This window comes from Procambarus clarkii, chromosome 35 (assembly GCF_040958095.1).
Source record: "Procambarus clarkii isolate CNS0578487 chromosome 35, FALCON_Pclarkii_2.0, whole genome shotgun sequence".
In the NCBI taxonomy this organism is placed as follows: Eukaryota; Metazoa; Arthropoda; class Malacostraca; order Decapoda; family Cambaridae; genus Procambarus; species Procambarus clarkii.
Window position 1 is genome coordinate 12041820 of NC_091184.1, and position 26594 is coordinate 12068413.

The 26594-nt window shown below is 46.2% G+C and overlaps 1 long non-coding RNA gene across 1 annotated transcript in view; it reads left to right on the forward strand.

Annotated features, from left to right (window-relative positions):
• Positions 1–26594, forward strand: part of LOC138371225 (uncharacterized) — a 34994-nt gene that overhangs the window by 7008 nt on the left and 1392 nt on the right. The window contains exon 2 of the long non-coding RNA XR_011230347.1: positions 19509–19579. This is a non-coding gene — a long non-coding RNA (uncharacterized lncRNA). The remainder of the gene's footprint in view (positions 1–19508; positions 19580–26594) is intronic.

The following is a 26594-nucleotide window of genomic DNA, read 5'->3' on the forward strand; positions in this document are numbered from 1 at the left end:
TTTTCGACTACCTAACCTACCTAACCTAACCTAACCTAACTTTTTCGGCTACCTAACCTAACCTATAAAGATAGGTTAGGTTAGGTTAGGAAGGGTTGGTTAGGTTCGGTCATATATCTACGTTAATTTTAACTCCAATAAAAAAAATTGACCTCATACATAATGAAATGGGTTGCTTTATCATTTCATAAGAAAAAAATTAGAGAAAATATGTTAATTCAGGAAAACTTTGCTTATTAGGCAAATCGGGCCTTGCATAGTAGGCCGAGAAGTGCGCTCTGGCTACTAGGTACGACATATATATATATATATATATATATATATATATATATATATATATATTGTGACGGTAACGCGTTGGTGTTCGGCTGTTTAAGGCTAGGGGTATGGCCTCGTCACATAGTTATAAAAAAAAATAGAAAAACTGGAACTTCGTCTGTGGTAAGGTAAGGAGAAGACACACAAAACACAAGTAAACTTTAACAATGAAATTTTAATTACGTTAAATAAATCAAACATGAAAATAATGCACAAACAAATTCTTATAATAAAATCAATGAATCAAAATAATAAGAATACTTAAATGACACAATGAAAGTTACGTTAAGGCAAAATAATAAGAAGTGCAATTCAACAGTAAGTGGGAGGTGCTGGAATATTGGCTTAAAGCCACCACCTCTCTCAGTACACTCTAGAGTCTAGCTGGGAGGAGTGCTGGCTACGAAAGCACGGAACATTCTGAGGACTGATGTTGGGGCGACCCCAGACATCAGGTAGTATTGGGGGCGAGTGCAGGTGCAGCCAGACCGGCGACCAATCAGCGGAGCCGTAGCGATCAACGGGTAGTTTGGTGGTTGGAGTTCGAACAGGTGGCTGGTTGCATACGTTTCTGCTCACCCTGGCAAGCCTTGCTGGTGCTGGTGTTGTTGTCGTTGTTGGACATTTCTTCCATAGTCTTTTTATATAATTGTGAAGACGTAATTTTGGAGGGAAGAGCAGGCTCAATCTCTTGAAGGAGATTATCGTCACAACTCTCCCCCGAAGCCTGCGGTTCTGGAAGAAGTACGTCGTTATGTGGTGGAGTAATGGATGGAGTTGCTTCTATTTCATAAACTCTGGAGAGATCATGGGCTAAGATGTTGTCAGACTCTTGGTATAGCGTGTCTCCAGGTTGAATTTCTGCAGTTAGCAAGCCCATAGTAGAAGATGTTGAGATGAGAAGTGGGCGTGCTGCAGGAGGTGTAGGGTGGTGTGGTCCGTATTGATGGTGGACCGAGCACTTTTCAGGTGTGGAGTGAAGTGCTGAAGCTTCAGGATGAGGAAGAGTAGCTCCTTGCCAATTGTTCCGTCGTTCCTTGTAGCAGTAGTCGCTGACAGGTGTATTCTTCTCGCCTCGTTGCTGCATCACGACACCACCATCGTCGGTACCATTGGCGTCGACATGGAGGATGTAGGGCTTATCTGACGAGGTGAGAGTGGAATTAGAAGAGGGCATAGGAGCATGAGTATTATCCTGAAAGCATTTGGGAAGATCATTAAGGATTTTGGAATTAGAAAGCGCCGACTCCTTGTCAGTGCTTTCGGGAGAAGAAGCCGGGATGGTCTCACTGTGGATGTAGGGTTCTGTGAAGGTAGAACAATTAATCAAGACAGTGGGAGGAGTACCATTATATTGCTTCAGGAGGTTGACGTGGCACAGCTGGGTCTTCCGCCGCCTATCTGGAGTCTCTATCACATAATTATTATTATTCCTGCACTCTTTGACGCAGTAGGGTCCTGAAAATCTGTTTTGTAAAGGTGAACCTGGGATAGGGAAATAAGCAAGGACGAAGTCTCCCGGCTTGAATTTTCTTACTTTGCTGGTCTGGTCGTAATGAGTCTTCATTCTCACCTGGGCTTTCAATAGATTATCATGAGCAAAGCGGTGGACTCTCTCTAGAATGTGTTGAAGGTTTTGAAGAAACTGGGGCACATTCTGATGCTCACTGAAGGTGGCATCTCTGAGAGAGTCTTTGAAAGCCTTAAGGGGAGTACGGCACTTACGGCCGTAGAGCATCTCATAAGGAGATACTCCTAGGGACTCATTGGGGAGACTTCTGAAAATACACATTATTAGGTCAATCTGCTTATCCCAATCCTTTGAGGTTTCACTACAAAACTTTTTCAAGAGTGCTTTGATGGTCTGATGACTACGTTCAAGAGAACCCTGTGAAGCAGGATGATAGGGCTGGACAATACCTGTTTGATGTTGAACTCCTCCAGTGTCCTTTTGAAGAGATCACTGGTGAAGTTGGTGCCACAGTCACTTTGAATCTCCCTGGGAAATCCGTATTGAGTGAAGATCTTCAGTAGATGTTTGATAACCGTAGCAGCCGTGATGTTCTTCACTGGAACTGCTATGGGAAATCTGGTGGTTGGACACAGGATGGTTAGGATGTAGGCGTTACCTGAACTGGTCCGAGGTAAAGGACCAACACAGTCTATTATGAGTCTGTGGAAAGGTTCCGCAGGCACCTGTATGGGAATCAGTGGTGCTCTGGGAATGGAGACGTTCGGTTTGCCTGCCATCTGACATGTATGACACTGTTTTACGTACTGTTTGACGTTGTTTACCATACCTGGCCAGTAGTAGTCTTGACGAATCCCATGGTAAGTCTTGTTGAAGCCGTAGTGGGAGAATGCTCCATGGGCCAGGTGTAGAATAGTGGGCCGCAGGCTGGTGGGAATCACAAGTTGTTCGGTGTTGGCCCAATCGTCCTCCTCCTCCAGTTTACTGGGTCTATATCTGCGGTAGAGCAAGTCGTTCTCTAGGAAGAACCCAGGAATACTGTCGGGTTGAGTCTCAGCCTGGAAAAACAATGGTGTTAAAGTAAGATCTTCCCTCTGCAACTTACGGAACTCCAACTTGGTCAGATGCGGGGGTAGTTTCTGAGGGTCTTGAGGGACAGCGGTAGCAGTAGAGTCAGCTGGCTGTGGACGTGCGGCTTGTGCACGGGTGGTCACGAGAACCGGAGGAGAAACTTCATCACTCTCTTGAACCTCTGCTGGAACATACTCGAGAATAGGGTTACTTGGCACAGAGTTACACACCTGGGGTTTGTCCATGACGATCAGGTTGGTCGGTTGCAGGTCTTCTGCCAAGTCGTTGCCTAGGAGAAGTTGCACTCCAGGCATGGGAAAAGGCTTTTCCCTGACGGCGACTTGGACTTCCCCGTTCACGTAGGGACAATTCAGGTGGACTCTGGCGAGAGGGTATGGAGTGGTAGCAGTGAGGTCAGTGATGAAGACTGTTTCCCCGGTGTAGACTATGTTGGGCACAGCCGACTTCAAGATGATTGATTGTAGAGCCGCTGTGTCCCTCAAGATCTTCAATTTGAAACGTCCCTCCGGATTTGAACCGTTGGCAGAGACAGTTCCAGTATACAGGTGGTTACTGAAAAGAGAAAGATCATTAACATCAACACCAACATTCATCACAGGCTTACCGGACTTAGGAGGAGTTGGTTTGGGTCGTTGTTGGTCAGTGGTTCCCTTGTATTGAGACTTACCACACTTGTCTATGGTATGTCCATAGAGTCTACAATATTTGCAGTACAGTTGTGAACCAGCTTGATCGGGGCTCACCTTCTCGTAACTGTACCACGACTTCTTACTGGAGGATGGTTCAGGTGTCAGCCGGTGGATGAGGCTGTAAGTGTCAGCCGACTTAGCACACTTCAGGTAGTCGGTTTCTTCTTTATCTGCTAAGTAGAGGCGGACAGGAGGCGGCACACGTCTCAAGAATTCTTCAACAAGCATCAGGTTCACGAGTTCTGTAAAAGTAGAGACATGTGCTGCTTCCAGCCATTTCATGAAATACCTCCGTTTCGTGTTAGCAAACTCGAGGAAGGTAGTGGTACTTGCCTTCAGGTGGTCACGGAATTTCCTTCTATAACTTTCAGTAGAGAGGAGGTAGGCGTCCAACACTGCTTGTTTCAGAGTGTAGTAGTCATTCTCAGACGCCAAAGTACTGAGTGTGACTGCAGCTCTACCTGTAAGATGGACTCTGAGAAGTGTGGCCCATTGGTCGACAGGCCAACTGAGTTGATTAGCAAGGGTTTCAAAGGTGGTAAAGAACACATCAACTTCTGCTTCTACAAAGGATGGCATTAACTTACTTGCATGTGATATATTAAAACTGACGGGAAGATTGGCAGTAGCTTGTTGGCGTTGAGTGAAGTGTGAAGTTTCCAAGGCGATTTCACGTTGACGACACTCTAGAGCCAGAGTCGCTTGTTGCTTGTCATGTTCGCGTTGTATTTCCAACTCGCGTTGTTTGGTTTCAAGCTGTAAGCGTTCCCGCTCCTGGAGTGTTTCAAGCTGTACTTGTTCACGTTCACGGAGTAATGTAATCTCACGTTCTTGTTCTTCTCTCCTCAAAGCAGCTTCGCGTTCTTGTTCTTCTCTCCGTATGGCAGCTGTTCGTTCTTCAATCTTTGCCAGTTCTAGTTTGAGTTTCAGCGTTGCCAAGTCAGTTTTATCTGCAATATAGTAAGTTTCATGAGTTTCAGAGTCTATCTTACCTTGCTCTAAATAGTAATCCAGCAACAGGTTGTGTAGGTCATTTTTGTTGGCTTGATAGGGAACTTCTAGTTGATACTCATGTGCAAGAGTTTGTAGTTCAGTCCTCTTGGCACGACTTAAAGTCCCTATTTCACCTGCTGGATTTGCACGGAAAGTTTGGAGACGAAACATGGTGAAATTAGCAAATAAAGGTACACGAATGTTCAATAATGAAATGTCAGAAACAGGACAACGTGGCAACTGGTACCTATCCTGTGTGATCTTTAACAATTAACGTTAAGTGAAAGATATTAAATGATTGAATTAAATCAAGGGCGCAGGAAATCTTGTACCCGGTACTCATGTAAGAGAATAAGGGCAAGAAAATCCTACTAACAAATGAAACAAAGTTTCGAAAACAAATGAAACAGTTAAATGCTTCAAAAGTAAAATTGGTAGTCCAAGGATGTAGGCATACCTTGCCAAGTCTCTATAGGACATAAAGCAAGTTTTTCCTACTGAATTTAATATGATACTTACAGAATTAGCGAACTTTTGTGCTCTGAAAAAATAAGCTAATTCCCTACCGTTGTATGTATCATCATCTCTGACTGACGTGTAGGGGTGCGAGGTGTCAACTGGTGACGAGAACTGCTGCTGAGGTCCCAATTCAGCAACTAAAGTTCGAGCTAGAGGAACTATGGCCCTCTTTGTCCTCCTACAGTCAGATTGCAGAAGATTGGGTACTCTTGACCCGGGGCAGACCACAGTACCAGGGTACCAATATGATGATCTGTCAGAATGAGAAATATTCAAGGGACATAGATGGTAAATACGAGTAATAACAAGGAGGGAGAGATGACCAATTAAGAGTATGACTGAGGCCTACAGTCACCACGTAATCCAAAGTTGTCTCACCTTCACTATATGTTACTCTCGTAATGCACAATACACCGCACCTTATAAAAAATGAAATTGAATGAAAAATAGTAAAGCTACGTTAACAGAGTTAAATACGCTTACCATAAATTACCACTTGGCACCAGTACCTGAGTGAGGCTCCTAGGACAGGGCCCCATATAACTTGTGACGGTAACGCGTTGGTGTTCGGCTGTTTAAGGCTAGGGGTATGGCCTCGTCACATAGTTATAAAAAAAAATAGAAAAACTGGAACTTCGTCTGTGGTAAGGTAAGGAGAAGACACACAAAACACAAGTAAACTTTAACAATGAAATTTTAATTACGTTAAATAAATCAAACATGAAAATAATGCACAAACAAATTCTTATAATAAAATCAATGAATCAAAATAATAAGAATACTTAAATGACACAATGAAAGTTACGTTAAGGCAAAATAATAAGAAGTGCAATACAACAGTAAGTGGGAGGTGCTGGAATATTGGCTTAAAGCCACCACCTCTCTCAGTACACTCTAGAGTCTAGCTGGGAGGAGTGCTGGCTACGAAAGCACGGAACATTCTGAGGACTGATGTTGGGGCGACCCCAGACATCAGGTAGTATTGGGGGCGAGTGCAGGTGCAGCCAGACCGGCGACCAATCAGCGGAGCCGTAGCGATCAACGGGTAGTTTGGTGGTTGGAGTTCGAACAGGTGGCTGGTTGCATACGTTTCTGCTCACCCTGGCAAGCCTTGCTGGTGCTGGTGTTGTTGTCGTTGTTGGACATTTCTTCCATAGTCTTTTTATATAATTGTGAAGACGTAATTTTGGAGGGAAGAGCAGGCTCAATCTCTTGAAGGAGATTATCGTCACAATATATATATATATATATATATATATATATATATATATATATATATATATATATATATATATATATATATATATATATATATATATATATATATATATATGCAATGTAATAGCAGCAAAAACACTTATTTTCCTATGAATACGGGTATAATAATTGTATCACCAATATGCAGACACACAATATGTTGTAGTATACAAATGGTCCACACACACACATGGTCTTATTTAAATGTATTAATTTACACACTGTTGTTGTCAGATTGCTGGTAATAATAACATTGTGCTGAGAATTAGTAATGTGTGTAGTATCTTGTGACTCCTTTTGTTTCATCTCCTGGCCCAGTCTGCTGCTGGCCCAGTCTGCTGCTGGCACAGTCTGCTGCTGGCACAGTTTGCTGCTGGCACAGTCTGCTGCTGGCCCAGTCTGCTGCTGGCCCAGTCTGCTGCTGGCCCAGTCTGCTGCTGGCACAGTCTGCTGCTGGCACAGTCTGCTGCTGGCACAGTTTGCTGGCACAGTCTCCTGGCACAGTCTGCTGGCACAGTCTGTTGGTACAGTCTGCTGGCACCGTCTACCGCTGGCACAGTCTGCTGCTGGCACCGTCTACCGCTGACACAGTCTGCTGCTGGCACAGTCTGATGGCACAGTCTGCTGGCACAGTTTGCTGGCACAGTCTGCTGGCACAGTCTGTTGGTACAGTCTGCTGGCACCGTGTACCGCTGGCACAGTCTGCTGCTGGCACCGTCTACCGCTGGCACATTCTGCTGCTGGCACAGTCTGCTGGCACAGTCTGCTGGCACAGTTTCTGGCACAGTCTGCTGGCACAGTTTGTTGGTACAGTCTGCTGGCACAGTCTGCTGGCACAGTCTGCTGGCACAGTTTGCTGGCACAGTCTGCTGGCACAGTCTGCTGCTTGCACAATCTGCTGGCACAGTTTGTTGGTACAGTCTGCTGGCACAGTCTGCTGCTGGCACCGTCTGCTGCTGGCACAGTTTGCTGGCACAGTTTGTTGGTACAGTCTGCTGGCACAGTCTGCTGGCACAGTCTGCTGGCACAGTTTGTTGGTACAGTCTGCTGGCACCGTCTGTCGCTGGCACAGTTTGCTGACACAGTCTGCTGCTACAGTCTGCTGGCACAGTCTGCTGGTACATTATGCTGCCACAGTCTGCTGGCACAGTCTACTGACACAGTCTGCTGGCACAGTCTGCTGGCAAAGTCTGCTAGTACAGTCTGCTGTCACAGTTTGCTGGCACAGTCTACTGGCACAGTCTGCTGGCAGAGTCTACTGGCACAGTCTGCTGGCGCATTCTGATGCTGACACAGTCTGCTGCTGGCCAAGTCTGCTAACACAGTCTGTTGCTAGCCAAGACTGCTAACACAGTCTGCTGCTACAGTCTGCTGGCATAGTCTGCTGGCAAAGTCTGCTGGCACAGTATGCTGCTGGCACAGTCTACTGGCAAAATCTGCTGGCACTGTCTGCTGGTACAGTCTACTCGCTCAGTTTTCTGGCACAGTCTACTGGCACAGTCTGCTGGTACAGTCTTCTGGTACAGTCTGCTGGTACAGTTTGCCGGTACAGTCTTCTGGCACAGTCTACTGGTACAGTCTGCTGGTACAGTCTGCTGGTAAAGTCTGCTAGTACAGTCTGCTGTTACAGTCTGCTGGCATAGTGTACTGGCACTGTCTGCGGATACAATCTGCTGGTACAGTCTGCTGACAGAGTCTGCTGTCATAGTCTCCTGCTGGCACAGTTGGCTGACTCAGTCTGCTGGCACTGTCTGCTGCTTGCACAATCTGCTGGTACATTATGCTGGCACAGTCTGCTGGCACCGTCTGCTGGCACAGTTTGTTGGTACAGTCTGCTGGCACAGTCTGCTGATACAGTCTGCTGGCACAGTTTGTTGGTACAGTCTGCTGGCAAAGTCTGCTGGAACAGTCTGCTAATACATTCTGCTGGCACAGTCTGCTGGTACATTATGCTGGCACAGTCTGCTGGTACAGTCTGCTGATACAGTCTGCTGGCATAGTCTGCTGTCACAGTCTGCTGCTGACACAGTCTGCTAGTGCTGTCTGCTGGCACAATGTACTGGCACAGTCTGCTGGCACCGTCTACTGCTGGCACAGTCTGCGGGTACAGACTGCTGGTACAGTCTGCTGGCATAGTCTGCTGTCACAGTCTGCTGCTGGTACAGTCTGCTAATACAATCTGCTGGCACAGTCTGCTGGTATAGTCTGCTGGCACAGTCTGCTGGTACATTATGCTGGCACTGTCTGCTGGCACAGTCTACTGGCACAATGTACTGGCAATGTCTACTGGCACCGTCTACTGCTGGCACAGTCTGCTGGCACCGTCTGCTGTTGGCACAGTCTGCTGCTGGCACAGTCTACGGGTACAGTCTGCTGGCACAGTCTGCTGGTAGTCTGCTGGTACAGTCTGCTGGCACAGTCTGCTGTAGTCTGCTGGCACAGTCTGCTGGTACAGTCTTCTGGCACCATCTACTGCTGGCACAGTCTACTGGTATAGTCTGCTGGCACAGTCTGCTGGTAGTCTGCTGGTAGTCTGCTGGTACAGTCTGCTGGCACAGCCTGCTGCTGGCACAGTCTGCTGGCACAGTCTGCTGGTAGTCTGCTGGCACAGTCTGCTGGTACAGTCTGCTGGCACAGTCTGCTGGTACAGTCTGCTGGCACAGTCTGCTGGCACAGCCTGCTGGCACAGCCTGCTGCTGGCACAGTCTGCTGGCACAGCCTGCTGCTGGCACAGTCTGCTGGTACAGTCTGCTGGTACAGTCTGCTGGCACAGTCTGCTGGCACAGTCTGCTGGTACAGTCTGCTGGCACAGCCTGCTGCTGGTACAGTCTGCTAATACAATCTGCTGGCACAGTCTGCTGGCACAGTCTGCTGGTACAGTCTGCTGGCACAGTCTGCTGGCACAGTATGCTGGTACAGCCTGCTGGTACAGTCTGCTGGTAGTCTGCTGGTACAGTCTACTGGTACAGCCTGCTGGCACAGTCTGCTGGCACAGTCTGCTGGTACAGTCTGCTGGCACAGTCTGCTGGTAGTCTGCTGGTACAGTCTGCTGGCACAGCCTGCTGGCACAGTCTGCGGGTACAGACTGCTGGTACAGTCTGCTAATACAATCTGCTGGCACAGTCTGCTGGTACAGTCTGCTGGCACAGTCTGCTGGCACAGTCTGCTGGTACAGCCTGCTGGTACAGTCTGCTGGTAGTCTGCTGGTACAGTCTACTGGTACAGCCTGCTGGCACAGTCTGCTGGCACAATCTGCTGGCACAGTCTGCTGGCACAGTCTGCTGGTAGTCTGCTGGTACAGTTTTCTGGCACCGTCTACTGCTGGCCCAGTCTGCTTGTATAGTCTGCTGGCACAGTCTGCTGGTACAGTCTGCGGGTACAGACTGCTGGTACAGTCTGCTGGCACAGTCTGCTGGTACAGTCTGCTGGTACAGCCTGCTGGTAGTCTGCTGGTAGTCTGCTGGTACTGTCTGCTGGCACAGTCTGCGGGTACAGTCTGCTGGCACAGTCTGCTGGTACAGTCTGCTGGTAGTCTGCTGGTACAGTCTGCTGGCACAGTCTACGGGTACAGTCTGCTGGCACAGTCTGCTGGCACAGCCTGCTGGTAGTCTGCTGGCACAGTCTGCTGGTACAGTCTGCTGGCACAGTCTACGGGCACAGTTTGTTGGTACAGTCTGCTGGCACAGTCTGCTGATACAGTCTGCTGGCACAGTTTGTTGGTACAGTCTGCTGGCAAAGTCTGCTGGAACAGTCTGCTAATACATTCTGCTGGCACAGTCTGCTGGTACATTATGCTGGCACAGTCTGCTGGTACAGTCTGCTGATACAGTCTGCTGGCATAGTCTGCTGTCACAGTCTGCTGCTGACACAGTCTGCTAGTGCTGTCTGCTGGCACAATGTACTGGCACAGTCTGCTGGCACCGTCTACTGCTGGCACAGTCTGCGGGTACAGACTGCTGGTACAGTCTGCTGGCATAGTCTGCTGTCACAGTCTGCTGCTGGTACAGTCTGCTAATACAATCTGCTGGCACAGTCTGCTGGTATAGTCTGCTGGCACAGTCTGCTGGTACATTATGCTGGCACTGTCTGCTGGCACAGTCTACTGGCACAATGTACTGGCAATGTCTACTGGCACCGTCTACTGCTGGCACAGTCTGCTGGCACCGTCTGCTGTTGGCACAGTCTGCTGCTGGCACAGTCTACGGGTACAGTCTGCTGGCACAGTCTGCTGGTAGTCTGCTGGTACAGTCTGCTGGCACAGTCTGCTGTAGTCTGCTGGTACAGTCTGCTGGCACAGTCTGCTGGTACAGTCTTCTGGCACCATCTACTGCTGGCACAGTCTACTGGTATAGTCTGCTGGCACAGTCTGCTGGTAGTCTGCTGGTAGTCTGCTGGTACAGTCTGCTGGCACAGCCTGCTGCTGGCACAGTCTGCTGGCACAGTCTGCTGGTAGTCTGCTGGCACAGTCTGCTGGTACAGTCTGCTGGCACAGTCTGCTGGTACAGTCTGCTGGCACAGTCTGCTGGCACAGCCTGCTGGCACAGCCTGCTGCTGGCACAGTCTGCTGGCACAGCCTGCTGCTGGCACAGTCTGCTGGTACAGTCTGCTGGTACAGTCTGCTGGCACAGTCTGCTGGCACAGTCTGCTGGTACAGTCTGCTGGCACAGCCTGCTGCTGGTACAGTCTGCTAATACAATCTGCTGGCACAGTCTGCTGGCACAGTCTGCTGGTACAGTCTGCTGGCACAGTCTGCTGGCACAGTATGCTGGTACAGCCTGCTGGTACAGTCTGCTGGTAGTCTGCTGGTACAGTCTACTGGTACAGCCTGCTGGCACAGTCTGCTGGCACAGTCTGCTGGTACAGTCTGCTGGCACAGTCTGCTGGTAGTCTGCTGGTACAGTCTGCTGGCACAGCCTGCTGGCACAGTCTGCGGGTACAGACTGCTGGTACAGTCTGCTAATACAATCTGCTGGCACAGTCTGCTGGTACAGTCTGCTGGCACAGTCTGCTGGCACAGTCTGCTGGTACAGCCTGCTGGTACAGTCTGCTGGTAGTCTGCTGGTACAGTCTACTGGTACAGCCTGCTGGCACAGTCTGCTGGCACAATCTGCTGGCACAGTCTGCTGGCACAGTCTGCTGGTAGTCTGCTGGTACAGTTTTCTGGCACCGTCTACTGCTGGCCCAGTCTGCTTGTATAGTCTGCTGGCACAGTCTGCTGGTACAGTCTGCGGGTACAGACTGCTGGTACAGTCTGCTGGCACAGTCTGCTGGTACAGTCTGCTGGTACAGCCTGCTGGTAGTCTGCTGGTAGTCTGCTGGTACTGTCTGCTGGCACAGTCTGCGGGTACAGTCTGCTGGCACAGTCTGCTGGTACAGTCTGCTGGTAGTCTGCTGGTACAGTCTGCTGGCACAGTCTACGGGTACAGTCTGCTGGCACAGTCTGCTGGCACAGCCTGCTGGTAGTCTGCTGGCACAGTCTGCTGGTACAGTCTGCTGGCACAGTCTACGGGTACAGTCTGCTGGTACAGTCTGCTGGCACAGTCTGCTGGTACAGTCTGCTGGTAGTCTGCTGGCACAGTCTACGGGTACAGTCTGCTGGTACAGTCTGCTGGCACAGTCTGCTGGTAGTCTGCTGGTACAGTCTGCTGGCACAGTCTATGGTACAGTCTGCTGGTACAGTCTGCTGGCACAGTCTGCTGGTAGTCTGCTGGTACAGTCTGCTGGCACAGTCTACGGGTACAGTCTGCTGGTACAGTCTGCTGGCACAGTCTGCTGGTAGTCTGCTGGCACAGTCTACGGGTACAGTCTGCTGGTATAGTCTGCTGGCACAGTCTGCTGGTACAGTCTGCTGGCACAGTCTACGGGTACAGTCTGCTGGTACAGTCTGCTGGCACAGTCTGCTGGTAGTCTGCTGGTACAGTCTGCTGGCACAGTCTACGGGTACAGTCTGCTGGTATAGTCTGCTGGCACAGTCTGCTGGGACAGTCTGCTGGCACAGCCTGCTGCTGGTACAGTCTGCTGGCACAGTTTGCTGGCACAGTCTGCTGGCACAGTCTGCTGGTACAGTCTGCTGGCACAGCCTGCTGCTGGCACAGGTAGTGTGTGTGGTAGACTGTCTTTACCACACCCACCACAACAGCTTGGTGGTTCATAATCGTGGAAGTCAATATTCATAGTTGTATAAAAATTGTGTATGCAGTATAATAACACCAAAAATAACAGGTTGTATTTTTCCAAGTAATTAATATAGATGCATATTATTAACATGAATATATGTGAGGATTCCGATGTTGTACATATTTTACCATATAAATTACTCAAAACACACACTATTGAATAATTTTAGTGCAAAAAGTGAGAAAAACTTATCAGAAATATTGAAAAAAATATGTAAAAAACTAGGATCGGGAAGGTTTTGCTTCTTCCCATATTCTTGGAATGTCTGTCGTCTTCCGGTCCCTTCTGGGGCTTGACGGTCCTTCTCCAAGCTTCTCGTTTTTCGGCCCTGTTTCTTTCTTTCGTGTTTGTCTCTTATCTCCGTGCACTGTCCTGCGCTGCACAGGGTGGCCAGATTGGGGTCCTTGGAGCCCAGTTGGGCTCTTTGTAGCCCAAATGGGATGCTGTGCTATGTTTCTTCTCGGTCCTTTCCTGCTCTTTTCAACTATGGTTAGCGGCTGCCCTGTGTACTCTCATATGGGATTCGGTTGTTAACAACACTATTTTGTCTATTTTTGTAGTCAATTCGTGGTTTCTTTCTTTAGCTCGCGACTTCTGGCATCCCTGCTGCGCATGCGCCGTGGTTGTTTGTTTTGATACGGGCAGTGTGGCATGAGCTGGGATTTTGTGTCCCTTTTCTCTCCGATGCTTCGGCTCTCGTTCTTCTCCATTCTCCAGTCCGTGCCCCGTAGTTCCTGCGGGTGTTCTGGATTGCTGCTATTGGGAGGACGCTGGGTTTTCCCTGCATATGGGTGTCGGGCTCTTCCTTCGCCTCTACCCCTGTTCTTCTCCTGCATGTGCGGTTTTGACTTCTTCCACTGGCGGTGCTCCCGGAATTTTCTCGGCTATGTTGTGTCGTGACACGTTCGTGCCTACGTTCTGTAGGTGAGTTCATGCGGTCTGGCTTCTCTTTGGCCAGGTGCTGGTTAGTGATTTTTTGATACGAATATACGAACATCGGAACACAGGTGAATGCAGCAGGCCTAATAGGCCATACGAGGCAGCTCCTATTTATACCCATCCAGTCCCACTCTTGTGCATGTCCAGCCCATGCTTGAGTTCAGATAGGGGGCCCTACTTCCACCACGTTTCGAGGTACAATGGTGGGATTATATGTTATGGGGGTAAGTGTTCCTGTCTGGATGTTCTGAGGTGACATTTTGCAGCAGTTTTCATGTTGTGGATGTGTGTTGGGGATTGGGTATGGATTTTTGTTTGGCCCTTCTGTGCTTCTTCCTGGGGCCTTAATTGTTCTTCTGGTTTAATTGTTGCAAGGGGGGTCATGGCCCCGTTTTTCATGGTCTTATCTGGGTCACTCTTTCCTTGCACGTCTTGCAGTGCCTAGCTTAGACCTTCCATATACATTGGATTTTCTGTACGGTACTTACCTAGTTGTACTTCCCTAATTGTGTTGCAGGAGTTGGGCTCTGGCTTTTTGGTCCCGCTTCTCACCTGTCATTTGCTCATGTGCAGGTTCCTGGGCCTGCTTGACTCTATCATATCTGCGCTTGAAGCTGTGTGTGGTGTCATCCTTTACCACATCGCTTCCTCATGCGTTCCGCTTGTCTACTACTGACACTGCAATACTTCTTTCCCATGTCTCTTTGGCTCGTTTGGGTTATCCTTCCACCAGTGTCCCTTGGTGTGTGTGCCCCTGGGGTCCCGTAGTCGGTCTTTCTCTTCCTTATCGCTTCCTTTGGGAATCGTCGATGTGGGTGATCATATCTTCGTAGCTCATACTCTTTGGTTCGGGTACTGGTCTGTTGGCGTACCTTTGCACCTTTTTTTCCTTTTCGTGTTGTGTTGGGACGTGTCAGACACCTGTGTTGTTGGCGTGGCTTGTTGGGACATGACCAGCGGCTCTGTGTGTTGTTGGTCGTGTCCCTTTCATTCCTGTTTTGCTCCTTGCCTTCTTCGTTCCTCATCTTCCTTCAATGCTCATGTCCCTGGCCGTTGATGCTGGGGCTTTTCTTCTGATCTTGTGTTTTTCCGTTTTCTCCTTTTATCCTACACGTGGTTGTTTTGTTTGTGCCTTTTGGCTCTCCTATTGCCTCCTATTTCGGTTCCTGGTTACCTGACTTACCAGCCTGTTGGCGTTTTCACGTTCTCTCGGTTTCCCTTCTCTAGTTTCGCAAGTCGGAACTGTCGTCTCCGATCTCCTGGCGGGCTCGTGGGAGTTGGGGTGTCTTCTGTATGGCGGATGTTCCATCTCCTTTGTCGGCTTGGGTTTCTGGCTTAGCTGGCTCCGTGGTGGCACCCAAGATCTATCCGCAGCTCCGCATCTTCCTAGGCTCAATTGGCCCATGGCGGGGCCGGTTCGGTTCTGCCTCGAGTCTCTCACCTTCTGTTGGTGGTCGGGTGGCTTCATTGATGGTGTCCCAGCTGCGTGCTTCTTCTTGGCGGTAGTGTGGGGTTTTTGGCGGCCCTTCCTTTTCCTTCTGTCCCTTCTTCGGTAGCTGCATTTGTTGGCGTGGCCTTGTCCTTTTCTTGTGGAAGTTTGGGGCCGTCATCTTGCCCCATACTGTCGCCTCGTATCGTGAGGCGCTGGCGGAGCCACTTCGGCTTGCTTTCGGTTTTGATGTTATCTCTGTGCCGTTTCGCAAGCTGTCTCATGCATTGTTTCACCTCCGGCCTGCTCCTGCTCTTGCGCAGCCTGAGCCGTCCTGGTCATTGGACAGAGTGCTATTTTCTTTCTTCTCCTCAGTTTGTTGTGGCCCCTTCAGTTCAGGATTGTTCTATAAGGCTCCTTATCTGTTGGCAGTGACCTCTGGCTGTCGGGTTGGGTAGCTTCATGCTCTCCTCCGGCGCAGGGGTTTCTGCTCTTTCAGTCTTCATGATGGTTTTGTTCGTCTGCAGCTGTCTCCTTCTTTTCTGGTGAAGATTGAAACTGCTGCTTTCTGGAGGGGTCCCTGGGTTGTTGATGCTTCATTGGTTGGGCCGGGGGTGCATCATGTTTTGTGTTCGGTGGTGGCTCTTTGCCGTTACTTGCGCGCCTCGGCCTCTGTGTCTGGGGACACGCTTTGGGTTGATCCGGTTTCCCTTTCTTCCCTGTTCGCGGGTGTGGGTCTCCCAGGTCGTCCGCAGAGTTCTTACGACTAGCTAGCCTGCGGTCTATCCCCATGCCCATGACGTTTGTACGTTCACTGTGCTTGCTGCCGTCTTGGGCACCATGTCCTGGGCTGGCATTTGGGCACGGGGCTTTTGGCGGCCGTACAGGGTCCTGGCTGCTCGTTACCTCGTGCACGTCCCTAGGCCTAGTCAGGCCTGTGTCATTTAGGTCGGCGGTTGCAGCAAGTTGTCTCGACTTCGAGTTGTGTAGTGAGCAACGACCGCCTCCCGGGTAAGTCCTTACGTTCTTCCTCTGTGGGTAGTTAGCTCCGGGGAGCCGAAGGGGGTCCCCCCAGAAAACCAGCGTTGAATGTAATAAAACGCCATTTTCTGGGTGAGACCCGGAGGCTGCTGCCCGGCATCCCTCCCTTCCCCGGGTCGGCGTTTTTTTCGTGTGTTTTGACATCCAGCCTCAGAACTGACGGGTCGATAGCCGGCGTGAGTGGTCTGGGGCTCCCCCCTTCCCCCTCCCGGGGACGGGGGAGCTGTGTAACAGCGGCGCGGCGACGTGTGACGTCATGATCGTTTGTTCGTTTCTTTGTGAGGAGTTCTATCCACTTGTTCGGCTTTTGGTAGCAATAATTTCACCAGAATAGGGGTTTGTTTTGGGATGCTTACCTTTCTAGGTGCCTGACCCGGTCGATGGCAGACATAGAATGCTTCCAACCACACGGGGGTTTCTATAGGCCATTGCTCCCCTTGCCTCTCTGAGGGGGCCAGGTTCTGGCTCGTGGTCCTCAGTAGACCCACAGAACTCCATACACATGACTGATGCCAAAGTCTGACATTAGCATATCAGCCTAGTAAGCTCCGGGGAGCCTCCGGGTATCACCCAGAAAATGGCGTTTCATTACATTCAACGCTGTTTTTATTGGGGGGGGGGGGTGTAACGGATTAATTAAACTTACATTATTTCTTATGGCAAAATTTGTTTTGTTGCCGAATTTTTGGTTGACGTCGAGTCTCTGGGAATGGATTACGATCGTAAATGAAGGTACCACTGTATTTGAATTATTCATGTAGTAAACATTATATTCCACAATATGCCATGTTTAATACTATAGAACATTTTATTTAGTGTACAAAGAGACTTTTGGCAAGCAGGTGTTTTTTGTGTATGTTAATTATGTTATGTATGTTATTATGTTACTGTGTATGTAAATTGTCAGATAGTTTGTTCCTCGCCCGGCCCTAGTTACTCTGTATTATTATAATTATATTAGTAACTATATTATTATAATAATAATTATAATACGACTTGTTGTAATTAATAATTATTACTCTTCCTTCTGCTGGGTCATGAAGGAAGGGAGCCTCGGGTGAAAGGGGGCTGTGATGAACCCATAGGTGCAGGGTTGGACATCCTCCACCTGGGGCTCAGGCAGCCCAAGCTCTGCTTCAGGAGAATGGGGTCGTTCTTGCCCCTTGCTGGGCTGGTTGTTCTCCGACCACGGCGGTCTCCGAGTCTGGAGTCCCTGTGCCCTCTTTTACCAACCTCGAGGTTAACTCCGGAGTTGGAGCCTCTCGTTCTGACAGTTCATGCGACGGCGCTGGAACCAATCGTATTGGCGTTTGCCTTTCCATTGGAGACTTTCGGCGCCTGCTGCTTGGATAACAGTTTCTCCAGCATATCAACCTACCCAGGCTTTGTGCCCTGGAGAGGCCACTCCAGACCGACAACCAGAGCACAACTCCATAGTCTCCTGAGACTGATGGATGCCTACTATTATATAAATTATGTTGTGTAAATGATGTAAATTATGAATGAATGAATGATGACATAAAATGTTTCAAACATTTTCGTTAATCAAAGAGTTGCTACATTCTGTTTTCTAGTTTATTCTTTATATGCTTTTGTCTTTCATATTTGTTTTATTATACATTTAAATAGATGTTTATACACTCATAAATACACATTTACACCAGTAAATTACATTTTTAAATGTTAAATTTGTCGATGTTTAACATTTAAAAGATTTATTATATCCAACTTTCTGATATGAAGGAAATGTTTGAAATTATATGGAGAGAGAGAGAATGTATGAGTCACTCCAGGAAAATTCAAGCTAACGTATGTTAGCGTATTATTGGTAGGTAAAATGCATTTGAATTTCCAAGTGGTCAGTGAATCACATTACAAGAGTCTTCTCTATACTTTATTTGTTAGGTTTATTCTATTTAAATTTGTGATTTCAATATGTAAATTGTGGTGTTTTTCCGTCTACTGTAGAGTTAGCCACATTTTCTCATTACAGAATCCTATATATTTTCTCATAAGATGTTTAATTATGAATACCTGAATGTCTTATAAGAAATAACTGACACTGGATACCTAACTTGTGATCGCGCTTCCCTCCGTTAATTACACCTCTGCCTCTTGCACACTATTACGTGGGTTCTCAATGGTTAAAATAATCTGGCATTATTATGAGTGTTTTCATATGGAAAGATCAGAAACCTTTCATTCAGTGAGTGTGACCTGAGTAGGCTTGGCTGCTTTAGGTAAAGTATTTCCAGACAAGAGGTTTAATAATATAAGTGTATGTATGCCTTGTTTTGGTCTTGAAATGAAGTATTAGAATAGTTGTAAGCAAGGTTAGTTATTAGTGCTATATATGTAAAAATGACCTGAATATGCTTGATAGAGGTCATGTATCCTGGATAATATATTATATATACTGTATGAACTCGATTATCCAGACTATATGGGAAGGACCCCTATCCAGTTAAGCCCGACATCCGTATTAGCTGAGTTTTACCGGGGAAGAAAAAAATAACATTCACAATCTTTATGTATCACAGCCAACGTGATTTGAATTTCCACACACACTATAATTAGTGTGTGATGCTGGGTGGGTGGTGAGCTGGGTGGGTAGCTGCCTGGCAGGAAGGTGGGCAGGGCAAGTGGGCGGGCAGATGGGTGGGTGAGCTGGGTGGGTAGCTGCCTGGCAGGAAGGTGGGCAGGGCAAGTGGGCGGGCAGATGGGTGGGTGAGCGGGTGGGCTGGATGGCTGGCAGGAAGATGGGCTAGATGGTTGCATGGCAGGCAGATGGGTTTGATGGTGCACAGGTGGGTGGATGAGCAGGTTTGCAGGTGGGTGGACACCCACTCCAGCCTCCCTGCTTGCTCACCCACCCATAGCCTGACTCCCTCCTTCCCTCCCTGCCAGACAGGGTCCCTCCTTGCCCTCCTTACTCCTGCCCACCCCTCCTTACTCCTGCCCACCCTCCTTACTCCTGCCCACCCTCCTTACTCCTGCCCACCATCCTTACTCCTGCCCACCCTCCTTACTCCTGCCCACCCTCCTTACTCCTGCCCACCCTCCTTACTCCTGCCCACCCTCCTTACTCCTGCCCACCCTCCTTACTCCTGCCCACCATCCTTACTCCTGCCCACCCTCCCCACTCCTGCCCACCCTCCTTACTCCTGCCCACCCTCCTTACTCCTGCCCACCCTCCTTACTCCTGCCCACCCTCCTTACTCCAGCCCACCATCCTTACTCCTGCCCACCCCTCCTTACTCCTGCCCACCCTCCTTACTCCTGCCCACCATCCTTACTCCTGCCCACCCTCCTTACTCCTGCCCACCATCCTTACTCCTGCCCACCCTCCTTACTCCTGCCCACCATCCTTACTCCTGCCCACCCTCCCCACTCCTGCCCACCCTCCTTACTCCTGCCCACCCTCCTTACTCCTGCCCACCCTCCTTACTCCTGGTCACCTTCCTTACTTTTGCTCAAAGCACAATACCTAAAAAAATTATTTAATTTTTCTAAACATTTACTGTGTTTTGGTGGGAAAAATTTAGTCATAGAAACCTTAAATTTGTTTTATTTTGCCTAATAGGTAATACTGCTTCCAGTCTCTGCTCAACTACCCAGGACGATAGCAAACACAACTTTTGCCCATTAATGATGGTAAGGACAATTTTATTCTTACTGTACTACCAGTGTGTGTGTTTATCATGTTGATGTCGATATCTAGTGATTGTGAGTGTATTAATCAAGATATTTTCATTAACTAGTGTATTAATGTTGGTGTTGTCATTTACCAGTGATGGAGAGTGTATTAATTATATTGTCATTACCCTGTGATGTTAAGTGTATTAATCATATTGTCATTACCCAGTGATGGTGAGTGTATTAACCCTCTTGAAATGCAAATAGTGCATAATTTTGCTCAATAAGGGGTGTGCATAAGACCTTAACCACTGCACTGCGCCAAACGACAAATGCCATTCGCCAATTACTGCGCCAACTGACAAAAGTATTTTTTATTTCTTCGTATACAGTCGAAGCACGCTCGCGGTAGGTTGGGTACAAAATGGACTCTTAGGACCTCCAGTGAGAGGCAGCCATCTTGGAAAAAATTCCCAGAATGTCATAGGGCTGCTGGCTGGGTTAGTACTGAGTGAGCAACAATGGGTGGCACACGCGCCTCTGGCTCCCAAACACCTGTCCAACGCGGTGTTGACTTGGGTACAAGATGGATTCCTGAGGTGTTTGCCAGATTGAAAAAAATTCCCAGCATTCCCCACAGTCATGGGTAGGCTCATATTCAAGGTAGCAACCGTGTCATATTCATCCATATCAAGCTCCCAGCCCTAGTCAGCCATGTTTTTAAGAAAACATCATCTGATATTAGAATACAAGGCATATTGCTTGAAGATGAGCATGCCAATGATTTTGATAACTCAAATCTGGAAAAAGACCTAACACAGGTGTCTGCTACTAGTGATATGGATAGTGAAGTGAATGATGTGGAGAGTGTGTACAGTACACAGCTCTCACAGCCCTGCCATGCCGGACTAGGTCATCACCATCAGTGGAACAACACAAATGAATTTTTGTATGTTCCACTGAACATTTAGTGCCAAATGCAATTCACTTGGTCCATCCGGGAATTCGTTAGAGCGGGGTCTGTTAGAGTGATGATGCACTGTATTTGAAAAGAAAAAATGCAAGAATAGAGAAGTGATTGCAAATATTATTCAGCAGATATGTAAGTAATAAAATTTAGCAGATACTGTATATAAGTAATAAAGTTTACCAGATATGAAAGTAAAAATAATAAAGAACAAAAGAGTGGGAAATTAGATAATTAATCAAAATTAAGATTTCTAGAGTAAACGAATTGAGATTCAAATAATTAATCAAATGGAATACAAATAATTAGCTAAGTTAAGAATTAGATTAATATTGTAATACATGAATATGATATGGTAATAATACAAGATGGGCAAGGATATGCAATATAAACGGGCAATACACAGGCAAAAAAAAAAAAGAGAACAAAGTGAGAATTAGACAATTAGATTAAGATTATGAATAAATAAATGGATTCAGATTCAAAATAATTAATAAAAAAAGAAACATAATTAATCAAATTAAAAATTCAGTAATCTCTTAAGATTGTAATACAGTAATATCATATGGTGATAAGACAAGTTGGATAAGGGTATGCAATAGAAACAAACACATATGGGCTGGAAACACTGATGTACTTAAAGCTTAAGAATCCATTAACAATACTGGAATATTAGACAACAAACAAGACTAGTAGCTAATATTAATGGGCAGATATATAAGTGAGAAATTTAATTATTAATTTTTAATTCACAAAGTAATGAATTAAAGATTCAGATAATTTGACAAATTAAGAGTTCAAGGTTTATTACATTTTGGGAAATTGAAGTGTTAGTATCAACAGATAAATGGGTAAGTTGCAAATATTGTAAGCTAAGAATCTGATAACTAGACAAATTAAGCATTCAAAAAATTATTACATTTTATAAAATTGAAGTCTTTGTAGTAATAGTTATAAGAGGGTAAATTACATGTATTTAAAGCCATTTATATAAAAAAGAAGCATTTAGTAATTAATATACAAATATAAAAAAGCCAAAATTTAGATATGGTTAAGCTAGGTAAGGCCTGATCACTCATGTGTTACACTCAACAATGACATTTGGAAGTTTGCTGACTTCCAGTTATATCACAATCAGCAAAGAAAGTTAGTAATTGTTGGACACTTTTGATTTCATGTCTTTTGCTGTTCTTTTTTTAGCAATGGTCGTTCCATTCCTGGTGTAGCACTGCTTGATAAGATTTGGGTTTTGTTTGTGAATATGATGCCGTCTGTAGAGGAGGATCAACGCTGCTTGGTAAGGCACTCATTAATATAATATGATGCTGTCTGTAGAGGAGGATCAACGCTGCTTGGTAAGGCACTCATTAATATAATATGATGCAGTCTGTAGAGGAGGATCAATGCTGCTTGGTAAGACACTCATTAATATAATATGATGCAGTCTGTAGAGGAGGATCAACGCTGCTTGGTAAGACACTCATTAATATAATATGATGCAGTCTGTAGAGGAGGATCAACGCTGCTTGGTAAGACACTCATTAATATAATATGATGCAGTCTGTAGAGGAGGATCAACGCTGCTTGGTAAGGCACACATTAATATAATATGAGGCAGTCTGTAGAGGAGGATCAACGCTGCTTGGTAAGGCACTCATTAATATAATATGATGCAGTCTGTAGAGGAGGATCAACGCTGCTTGGTAAGGCACTCATTAATATAAAGATTGGTTTTATATTTGTAGTTGCTTGAATGAGGTCTTACTTATCATTGGGATAAGCTAGTTTAGTGAGCATCTGTCTGCTGCTGTGGTGATTGTTTTTATCTATTCTGATAGATTTAATAGTATCATTAAAGTTTATCTCTGATGTAATCAGTTGATGGGCTACATTTGAACAGTTTTGACCTTCTTGTTCTTCAGGCAGTTCAGTAGAGCTGATGATGAGCAAATCATGGAGTTTTTGTTGATACTGTTGTCTGGAGAGCCTGAAACACTTATAAATTCAGTACTACCTACCTAACTACACATGTTGTATTGCATATTAATGGGTTATAAGCCAGTCCAAACAGGGGTATAAGTATGAAATACTATAACTCTCATACTGGGTGGGGTGGATATTATGAGGGACTGGTGGCTCATTACAGTTGTCACTAACCTGTGTTGGTGAGTGTATTAATATCACTTTCACGCTTCGATGTCGCTTTCCAGTGACATCCGTTTTTTTCCTGGGCCGTCTCGGATGACGCGGTCTGAAATCATCCATTAAAATATTTGTTAAAAATTAAAATTTTAACTGATCAATCTGGGTGTGGTTTCAAAATGAGCGCCTTTAGATTGCACACAATTTGATGCCAAAATGAAAGACGTAACATGAAAATTGATGTCAGAACACTGGAAAGATATAAATAATTTTGTGGTGATGAGCGTTAAAAAGTGTCCAAAAGTTAAAATATGTTAAAATTCTATTTATTGTTTTATTATTATGGGACTAGTTTTAAAATACGCCCCTTTAGATTGCGCACAATTTGATACCAAAATGAAAGACGTAACACGAAAATTGATGTCAGAACACTGGAAAAAATATTTAGTACAGTATTCTAGTACACTGGTACCTCGCATAACGATCGCCCCAAAAGACGAACATATTGGGTAACGAACGGCCCGATCGGTGTCAAATCGTCGCGTATGACGAACGCTGGTTTGAGTAACGTCAACACCACATGGTGGGCCAGGTGGGGTCGCGCTGCTTTTTGCACATTCTTAGACGCCTCCGACGATGCACATAAATTATGTTGTTCTTGTTTAAAGATGCTAATGATGCTGGGATATAAAAGGATGACTGCTGAGATGTTGCAAAGCATTGACGTTTTTGTAGGAAAAAAAGAAATGAAATGTCTGATATACAACAAATGTCAAAAAGGTTCGTTCGGTGTTCGGCAGGTAGGCTGCTCCATTATAACAATCTATCTTTGTTTCAAATGTGTTCCATTTGTTTTGTATTTGTCATTTACGTCTCAATAATGGAGAAGCCTACCCTACATACACTGAATAAACCATTATGACATTTTCCTTTCTTCAAATGTGTTTAATATTTATTTTTAATTTGTCTTATAGCAAAAGGTTCGTTCGGTGGTCGGCAGGTAGGCTGCTCCATGTTTCTTACATACAAAAAACGTAAATAATAAAAAAAATGAAGAATTTTGAAAACCAGAACAAATGTCAAAAAGGTTCGTTCGGTGGTCTACAGGTCGGCTGCTCCATGTTTCTTCAATAAAAAAAACGAAAAATAAAAGAACTGTTGAAACAATTTGAAAAATGGACAAATGCCATAAAGGTTCGTTCAGTGTTTGTCGGGTAGGCTGCTCCATTATTGAGACATAAGTGACAAATACAAAACAAATGGAACACATTTGAAACAAAGAATGATTGTCATAATGAAGCAGCCTATCCAACAAACACTGAACGAACCTTTTGCTATAACAAATATGAAAGACAAGGGCTGCTGGCTGGGTTAGTACTGCGTGAGCAACCATTTGTGGCACACGTGCCTCTGGCTCTCAAACACCTGTCCCACACGGTGTTGAAAGACTGCGCTCAGTCGGTGCAATTCAGACCCTATTGTTTGAAGAACATAAGGGTCATAACATTGGTGAAGCTAGGCGCAATAAGGGCTTAACACAAGGGTCGGATGCCAGGGATACAGCACCTATGAAGATGATACAGCGAGTGTATCCAGGTGTAGCTCTGAGCCCCACCCTTGCCATCTCGAATTTATATAGATGATACATAGATGAATCATTTTCTGCGTTCAGTGATGATGCATCTGATACAAGTAGCATAGATGAACAGTGTTAGCGGCTTCCATGGTGGTGTTGTTCATTGATATTTTCAAGAATACCTGAATCTCTTCCTGACTGATGGACACTCTTTGAGGCTAGCTGAATTTCTTCCTGTGTGGGACCTTACAAAGCGATCTTTTCAAGACTACCTTACAAATTGAGCTTTTCCTATAATCGTTTCAATACTACCTTATGCTTTACAAGCTTGGCTACATACCACCTACAAGTACTAAAGCCAAGGGTGCACGCGAGTGCGTTATTTGCAAGCACACAGAACGATGAAACAGGAAACGAAAATCTATCTGTAGCTGGTGCAAGGAGAGCAAAGTCACGCTGTGTACCATGGACTACTTCGTTGACTATTACGCACCTCCAAAGTACTGAGTGTGTAATACAGTGTGTTACTGTGTAAATAGTATGTGAAACTGTACATATTGTAATTTTAGTGAATTTTTACCACGTAATATTGTGACTATAAACATTTATTGTGGACACATTACTGACACATGTATCACAGTTTCATGGAAAATTATGAACATTCTACTGTATACATATTGTAAAGGTCACAAATATGCATCATATACGATAAAAGAAACAAATAAAACCGCATTGGAAATGCATAGAAAAAACAACTTGAAAATATATTTGTGGCAACATGCAGTGCTTGAATGGCCTGCGCGACCGTGTCTGGGAGCTTCACACACGGGCGACCAGGCCCTGATGACGTCACAGCGCACCTTGTCCACGCCCTCACAGCCAAAGTAAGTGTAATTTGGTAATTACTTTTACATAGACATGTTCAGGGAAGGTAATTTATCATTTTGCAAAGAAAAATGATGTTTTGTAGAACATTTGATGTCATGCACACTGGGGGAATTTCACAATAAACACAGTGCATCACACTGGTTACATGGGGGACACTCGTTTTGTATGACGTCCGTTTCACATGACGAACATGGAACGGATTAAATTCGTTATGCGAGGTACCACTGTATTTCTTTAGTTTTTGGCTATGATGAATTGTTCTAAAATTAATGGTAATTACTGTACTGTAGTGTATAGGCCGCTCCACATCCCCCTTATCCCCCCAGGTTATCCCTCCCAACGCTCCCCTCTCTCCCGATACCACCCACCCACCCCACCCTCTCCTACACCATGCGCCTCGAGCCACAGCCGTACTGGATTAATACGGTACGGCCCGTGGCCTGGCTTTCATATCCGGACAATTCACTCCTTGTCTGGCTGACTGGATATTGCAACATTGGCAGCAAGTTAACCGGCCCAGATTTTTATCCGGACAAACACCTGATTTTCCGGCTCCTATGGACATTTTGGCCGGATATTGAGATAACTTTATCCGGTCACGATTTTGACCGTATAAGGGTGTTTTCCGGATGTTCGAATCCCGGATAATCGAGTGTCTACAGTAATTATTTTGTGTGACATGGCATTGGAATTGAGCTGTGTTTTTATCATACCGTAAATTTTGTGAGTATAGATTGTTTTTTTGTTTTTTTGTTTTTTCATTTAGTTTTTTTTTAACTGTTTTTCTTATATTTCAGTGATGGGAACATCAGATCATTTGATGTTCCCAATTTTCTAATGGGAACATCAGATCATTTGGGAATGCATCAGACGAGGGAGTGGGGAATGGTGGGGAGGACGAGGGGACGGGAGTGGGGGGGGGGATTGTGAGGAGGGGACAGGGGAGGGGTAATGATGGGAAGGATGAGGGGATGGGGGAATTGGGGATGGTGACATGGGGACCGGGGAATGGAGAATGGTGGGGAGGACAGGGGGAGTGGGTGATGGTGAAGAGGATGAGGGGACGGGGAGGGGGGGGGAATTGTCGGGCGGATGAGTTGATGGGGGAGTGAGAGATGGTTGGGAGGATGAGGGGACCGGGGAATGGTGGGGAGGACTGGGAGACAGGGGAAGGTTGCTGTGGCTCAACAACGCACATGCGTTGCTGAGCCACAACAATGTGTGGCCAAGTACAGCTAGTAAGGAATAATGTATATTGGATTATCAGTTCCAAACCACAAAAATAAATACTGTATAGTTATACAATAATTAAGTGGAATAAATGCTAACACACTACACTTTACCTGTACTTTGGAGAGTTGATGGCATATGTGGAAACTAATGAGGCAGAGGAAGAGAGATGTTCTTTGGCAGGAGAGTTCCCTAACATTAAAACTTCTGGAAGTTGTGCTTCTGAGGTT